Source organism: Polyodon spathula, chromosome 12 (genome assembly GCF_017654505.1).
Source record: "Polyodon spathula isolate WHYD16114869_AA chromosome 12, ASM1765450v1, whole genome shotgun sequence".
Taxonomy (NCBI): Eukaryota; Metazoa; Chordata; class Actinopteri; order Acipenseriformes; family Polyodontidae; genus Polyodon; species Polyodon spathula.
This window is the reverse complement of record NC_054545.1, coordinates 32331829-32340075: the sequence shown is the minus strand read 5'-3', so window position 1 is coordinate 32340075 and position 8247 is coordinate 32331829.

Below are 8247 nucleotides of genomic sequence, written 5' to 3'. Positions count from 1 at the left end.
AAATGTCCCTGGGATTCTATATTTTTACACCATACAGACATTGTACAACAGTATAACATTATAGATTAAAAATATAAATTTAAACCAATATAGTATTTCTCTTATTTAGAATACATTATCTAACACAATTTTTGTTCCTGGGTAGTAAGTGTTATTTCCTAATTGCTTATGCCTCAAAAGTATAGAAAATGGCTATTATTCCCCACAGACTTTGCTTTTGTGACCAGGACAGTGATATTTCAAAATATCACTATTTCCAATGGGAAAACGGGCAAATGTGTGCCTTTTCGTTCACATAAAGTCAGAAAAAACAACATATGAATCCAAATTAATATGTATTTATACTAAAGTAATACAAAAATGACTACAAAAGATTTAGAAGTGAGTAGTTTTTCGAGATTTACGATTATACTGTATTTACAGTATAATCGTAAATCTCGAAAAACTACTCACTTCTAAATCTTTTGTAGTCATTTTTGTATATACCACTTGCTGCATATTTGTTCTTGTTGATATGCAAGCTGCTCTCTATGGAGCTTGCAAGAGAAGCAGCTTTGCTGTATTGATCGATCTTTTTTCTCTCTGGACTTACACTTTGGGTTATGGCATTTCCTGTTCATTTCATGGCACAGAGTAAACTTCCATCTCAGTTTATTAATAGCTATTAAAAGCTAATTTGAGAATAAATAGACTGAAATATAATTTCAATATTTTTCTGTTTTGAACCTTTTCTGTTTTTTTTTTTTTGTTTTTTTTTTTTTTTGTTTGTTTTTTTTTGTTTTTTTTTTTTTTTTTTGTTTTTTTGCAGGAGAAATATGTTTTGGGAAATGTCTCTTATATTGCCACCAGGTGGCATATGCATACCATTCTTGATGCTAGAAATGGGGGCCTTTTGTAGTCAATATATCGGATTTATTATAATATTAATATATATTATTATTATTTATTATTACAATAATAATAATAATAATAGTATATGTGTGTTGTAAAATTAGCTTGGATTTTATATTAATTCAAAATTGAATTAAACATTCATTTTCTAGTTAGGAAATATAGTTAATCATTAAAACAATACACTGTGACTGGAGCACAGTCTTCTTAACTGGACAAACCTGAGAGCTTTGCTGTGTAATTAACCCTTACCTCTGCAGCAGACAGCCAGTGCTTGCCATGCAGTTTCAGGTTCTAAATAGACTTTAATACCTGCTATTAACTATTCTCAGCTGTTTTGTTTTATAAGACAACAATTTATATGACTTTTAATCAGTATGCTGTAAAAGTGCATGCAAGGTACCTGCCACAGAGAAAAAAAGTATGCATTCAGTTCTGAATACTCATCATGGAAAAGCAAGCTACGTCACTTTCAAAACTCACGGTTCCATCTTTGTCTATTGAACAATTTACAGTACAATTGAGATACAACTCTGAATGTCAGCACTATAAATAGAACGAGCAGTTATATCACACTGTCAATATGAATAGTTTCCAAAGACACGCTTTAGTACTGTCTACCCTTCAGCTGTCCAGCTGAAAATTATCTGCACAGTGTTCACAGCTGAGTCTGACTGTTATCACTGAGGCAGCAGATTGCTGCTGCCCATGTTAGGGGAATGCACTTATGTGGCTCATATACCAAATGAGATGGTATAACATCTGTATATCTGTCTTATTTACTGGTATGTGAATATAAACACATAACAATACAGAAAGGAGTGCTAATCAATGACAATCTGTTATTACCTTGTAGTGTCACCAGCACTATTATCAGTGACCCTCATCCTTTTACCTGTGATTTTGTGGTTCTATACTTCAATTTAGATTATGCAGATCTTACAAAGGTTTCTGCTACTTCCTGATATAAAATCCTCCACAGAACTGTAGCAATGTTTCCCTTTTTTTATCTACAGAGTTGTATCCCCCCACCTCCAAAACAAAAACAACTTCAAGACAAGAAAAAGGGGGACCTACCTAGCAGCCTACCAGCTTTAAAAAAAATGTTATTTTAAAGAACATGACATGACTAAAATTAATCTGTTATAGATCACGGAATAAGAACATCCAAGATTAAACTGAAAGGTTGATTTGCTCAAAAACTGAACTGTTACATAACAGATTTCTGATTAGGTTCAACAAAATTATACTTTCTGGCTACAAAGGGGATCCAAAGCACACACTAACACACACACATACTTCTGTAGCATGAGAGAATGTCACAAGTTTAGTCTAAAAATACAAATTCTATTTATTAACTGTGACATTTTCTTCCAGCAGACTGAGGCCATTTTCCCCAGAGGCTGCCACACACTGTCAAACTGGATTTGCTCAGCGGAATCTTTGTCTTTCTGACAGAGGCAGGGATGATGTCATCAGAGCTTTTCATCTCCCTGCCCTATGGAGGCTATTATTCTCTGTTAATTTCCTGTAGAAGAGCAGCAAGCCTGCAGTAAGCCCTCAGCATATCCTTTCATTCTATCATAAAAACAACATGGAGCAAAGGGAGCATCATGTAGCAAATAGTTACAAGGTTAATGAAGGGTTTTGCTTTATTTTTACTATCCATGGGGTAACAAAAGAATAGGTTTGCCTTCGCTGGATGTGTGAGCATGATTGTCTATTCACTGCACCCCATCTTTGAAAGTTCATCTACATATTCTGCATGTAAGAAAAATATTAAAGAGTGGGTCAGTTTATTTCCTTTTGATACTTTTCCCCTTTCTGAGTGGTTCTGGGCTCTGTTGTTCCAGTATAGAGTTATTATCTGGCTTGGAGCTTGCCTGAAGAACCGTAAGTGCTGGGACTATCAGCCTTCCTAATTCCATTCAAAACAAGTGACAGTGGTCAATATTCATAGAGCTACCACCATGCTAAAAAAAAAAAAAACTATTAATTTAACAGTTAACAGAGGTAAATGCTTTATGAATATGGCCCAATGTCATTTTTAAGTTATGTCATCCCTACTAGCATAGTTGAAAAGTCACATGGTAATACGATTTGAATTGAATGAGGAGGCCTGTTCAGTCCTGGTACTTGGGGGGGGAAAGGCAATTTCAATGCCATTTGAAGCTACTTACTTTTTAAATATATTTTACTGTAGTTTAAATACCTTTAAGACCTTCCTCATAACTAAGCAACAATAGAAGGCCCAGGCCTTGGGCAAGGAGCAAAATAATTTCTGAATCCAACATAGAGTAAATTATTCATGCATTGCATGTTTTGGAAACAATTTAGCCAAATATTTAAGAAATTTACCAAACTAACACTAGGTGGCATTGTTTAACTGAGTTATAATGCATCAATTTGATATCCTTATGTCATAATTCTCTCATAAACCCTACACATGTACTGTATTTGCCTATTTAAACCTCATAGCAAGACATCACTTTGAAAACCAAACAAGAAAGACACATAACATAGGTACAAATTACATCTTCTGTGTTGCCAAGACTACTACAGAATATCTAGTGTGTGTGTACCAACATGTTGAAACAAGATCGGGAATGAACAGGCTTCATAAATATCTTCTGACTATACCTCAGTTTACCACAGATCCTGTTATTTTTATTTTCCTTGAACTAATAGACTTGCAAATGTGCATTGTTTGTGTAATGAGGCTTAACGATTAATCTCTTAACATAATTTCCAGCTGCGTGCTGTTCTCTTTGCAAACTTATAGCAACCTAGAGATCCCTAATTACTATGCCCTGCTGTGGTCCTAAAGGGTTAAGAAACAGTATGATATTGTATTCTTTACTATATGGCATGTGTACTATACAGTACGTTAAACTGAAGTTGCTTACAGAAAAAACTGTACAAATAAAAATATTCAGACAATTTAAATGCCTTGGATGCCTTAAATTCTCTTGAGATTTAACAGCTGGAAGCAAGGGCTGGCAAACCACATGATGCTGTTATATTTCAGGTTGTGCTTCACTGTATTTCAGAGATCATGGTGGTTATTATTTTTGACATAAAATTGATTAGTAACATAGCCTGCAGAAGCTGTAGCAAATGATTTACTATGTGGTATTATCTTTAACAAGTTACAAATCATTTCAGTGATTCTTTTGAATCGCTTTGTGTAAAGACACTCTGGCTAAATATTTCCTTCAAAGAGTAACCAAAAAGAAACTGCCCGGAAGGAACAAGGGCCCATATTGTCAAAATGTAGAAGTATTTTTCAGAGATTGACAGATATTCCTGCATGTTAAATCCAGTATATTACAGTGGCTCTGTTATTTGGCATTTTGTATAGCATACAGGGCTTTGTACAGCATAAATAGTTGTGCTCATGGCTGTTACCTGCATTTAAAACAACAATTTCTTTTTTTTTTTTTTGAAGCAACCATACTGCAGATGTATAACATGTGATGGCACTGAAGACAAACTCCATCTTCCTTTCACAATTACGTTTTATTCATTCAACATTTCACATTACAAATATTCAAAAAGTATGCATACTGTTATAAATAGTTGGCTGCAAACAATTTAATAACATTAGATTTTCTTTTCACTAGCACTTTTACAGACCAACTCTAGAAAAAAGGACATTTGTATTATATAACTTAATTAGAAAGAAAAATACAAAAATAAGAACTTATAAATGTGAAATGACATAATAAAAATTAATGTGATATCTTAAGTAAAAAATGCTATTAATAAATACAACAACCTTCCCATACACAGTTAAAAACTACTGAAATGTTGCCATCAAGTAACATCATTAACAGACAAATATTTAAATATCTTTTCCTTCTGAAAATGTGAACCATATATTGTTGAGCACAATATAGCAATTAGTAAAAACTAGACACTAACATATTAAAAGCTTCACCTCAAAAATAGAACAAATTCTGATCAAAATTATAAAAATTAATTACATTCCAATTAAAAATATACCAATAAAACTGCTAAATACATTATTGACCTAATAATTACAATGCTATCAATCACAGTAGCTTAAAATAAAGTAACAAAATAAGCAAATGAGCACAAAACTTTTAATGTTTTAAAAATAACTTCAATTTATATTAGTACAAATATTTAGATTTTTTACAAACACCAGCATGAAAAGGATTACACTAACAGTAGAAAATGACTGTGAAAAACATATTAACATCTTTTTTAAATGTCTGCAATTAAATGGCATTAAAGAATTACATTGCAAAGATTATTTTCTGAAAAAGTTAAAAAAAAGTATTGCACATAACAACTCGAAGGTTAACTTGCAACATTTACCACATTCAAGTCTTAAGTCCCCTATCGTGAAAGGTTTAGTTTTTCAAAACAAAGGGGACAATGATCAAGTCTTTCCAACAGTGTCCTTTAAAATGCTCAATTTCTGCACTGCAAAATTTTTTAGCGTTTTATTTGTGCATTCCACAGAGGTCTGTGTATGGAGAAGGCATATAGATTAACACATGGAGGGGTCCTTAAGAAATTAAAGGTTTATAAACACGTCTGTATCACAACCACGACAATTCATTTTAAAAGCTAATCTTTTGTTGTATTTTTTTCATGCATGCTAAGGATTACAATATCAGCTAATTGGCAGTTCAAGAATATATATTAATCATATATATATATAACTATATTATCTATATATATCTATATATTATATATATATATATATATATATATATATATATATATATATATATATATATATATATATATATATATATATATATTATATTTAGCTATATTTATATTTTGTGGATTTAAAATATTTTTAACTATGTTCCATTCGGATTGTGAAATGGTACAGCCAAACATTACCAATTTTTTCTTTATTTAAACCACTTTAAAATTTCGCCTGTGTCGGTTACGTGAAATGTCTATTATATATATATATATTATAATATATGATATATTTATATATATATAATATATTTTGTAAAGTCGAAGGTTTCACTCCCATTAGGTGACATGGGAACCAAAAAATGGGTACTTTAATATAGCCACGTGCTGAATACATGTTTAGAAAATACATGTTAAGAAATATTAGTTTAAAACAGCAACTTATTCTTGTCATGCTTTAAGACCAGATATTTTTTCAGTTTATATAGCAACATCTAGTGAAAAAGATATAGGATTTTCTATAACGATACACGTTCGATCTCTCCTCTGTAAATTTTAAAACGGCACAGCCAATGCACGTTTATTAGTTAAAAAAGTTTCCTCAGCACTGAAATGTATAAAAAGCGGAATTGAAAATAATATATATTAAAATTATTCAATTTTTTTAAATGAAGTTTACCATATATGCAGATCTCTCCATAACAAAAGTACAAAAGCTACCCTTCACAATGTGAAAAATTGAGGTATTGCAAAAAGGGTTTTCCCATTTGTGAAAAAAAAAAAAAAAAAAAAGCCTAAAATGACTGTTGGAAAAAAAAAGATATAGAAAAGTAGTGCATAATAAATGTATCTATGTGCATGACAAAATAATTGCTAGAAAACACTGTACCAAAAAATCAGCAGGCCATGTATAAAATGTCTTTTTTTTTCATTAACAGAAAATTGTTATAAAGTGTTATACTACTATAATGTTAACCCACCACACCACAAACTTATGTTAAAAATTGTATAACTGCACACCACCAAGCCAACAGAAGGATAATATTTTACTATATTAATATGTTATATCAGCAATATAATCCCTGATAAGTTATATGTAAGCACGTTGCAGATCCTACGGTACTACTGCAATACCAACACTAGTATAAGCAATTCTTTTCCATCACATCTGTTCAGCTAATGCAGATTTTTTTTTCCTAATACACCTAACTGTCTAGCAAGACCTTTGAAACTTTGTGGATTTATTCTGAAAATGCCTCTGCTTTAAAATTATTAGTTATACTGCAATGTTTAAGGTCTTAGACTGTTCTTTAACAATTTGAGGCAATCTTTGGTTTGCTGGATTCCATCACAACATCATAAGAAAAACAGTTATGATGTCTGTCTTGCTGCTGCACAACCATCTTTGGTTGGAGTTCCCTAAAGTCACTAGGTATTACCTCTTTATTGCAGTCTTACTTTGAGTGAATAACTTACAAGTGGCTATAAATATTACAAGCCAACCTGCAAAGCATGCAACAACAGAAATACTTACTCTGCATCACATGCTATACATTAGTTATACTAAAGCATGCAATAATCTCAAGAATGTTGGCACTAGAAAATTATGAAGGTGGCGGGTTTCATTTTTTTTTTTTTTTTAATCTGTATTTTTTTCACTTAATATTTTTTTTTTCTGTCAGTGTATTTCCTGCATTAAATAAATTATATAAAAAAATAATTTAACTAGCATAACAAGGGTGGGAAATCTGCACAAATAGACACAGACAAGGGCCTAAAATTAGCAGTTACTGAATAACACCACAGTAAAAAAAAAAAAAAAAAAAAAAAAAATACTGGGAGCTAACATATTATTTTCTTTTTTTCCTGAACACATTAATGTTCTTAACTTTAATTTTGGTAGGTAATCTTTGTAGCTAGTATATTTCTTATTCCTTTTTTTCTTTTAAAAAAGGTCAGTGTACAACCTGTAGAAACTGTTAATTTCTAACCCCGCCTGCAATTCTATCCATACAAAAGATGTAACTGGAAATGCATTTTTAAAAGTACAGCTTTGTGCTGATTCCTTTTCCCTTTTTTATTGTGTTAATTTGCGGGGAAATAGACAGTCGTTCACATCATACTCAATACATTAGCAGCAAAGCTCGAGGTATTAGGTTTTGCATGTAAAAATTGAGAACAAAAGCTAAACAGCTAGTACACCAAGTAAGCTCTAGCATTAGGATGGTTTAAAGAAAATGCATTAATTGTACTGCAGGAAAGAAAACACCAGTCTGCATTTTTTTTTCTCAAGCTTTGGTTAACTACTAGGGCAATTATTCTCAAATCTGCATCCTAAAAGTACAAAAATAAGTGCACCCATCTCTAGCATGAAACCTTTATACTTCTATGCCAAGTCAAGAACTACCTTTTTCATTAATATTTTTATTAAATTTGTTGGGGTTTATTTATTTATGTTTTAAATGTCTTTCCAATAAATGTCAAATTAATCATTTTGTCGTCATCCGTTGTCCGTCCTCAAGTATATTTAGAGACATATTTGACAAGTTCCTGGAATAAATGACAGTGGCAACCTAATACATCATAAGTGGAAAAAAGCCCTTGCCTTATGAGGAAATTATTTCACAGGTATAAAAGTGCCTCTATTTATCATGCTTAAAGCATGCCAGA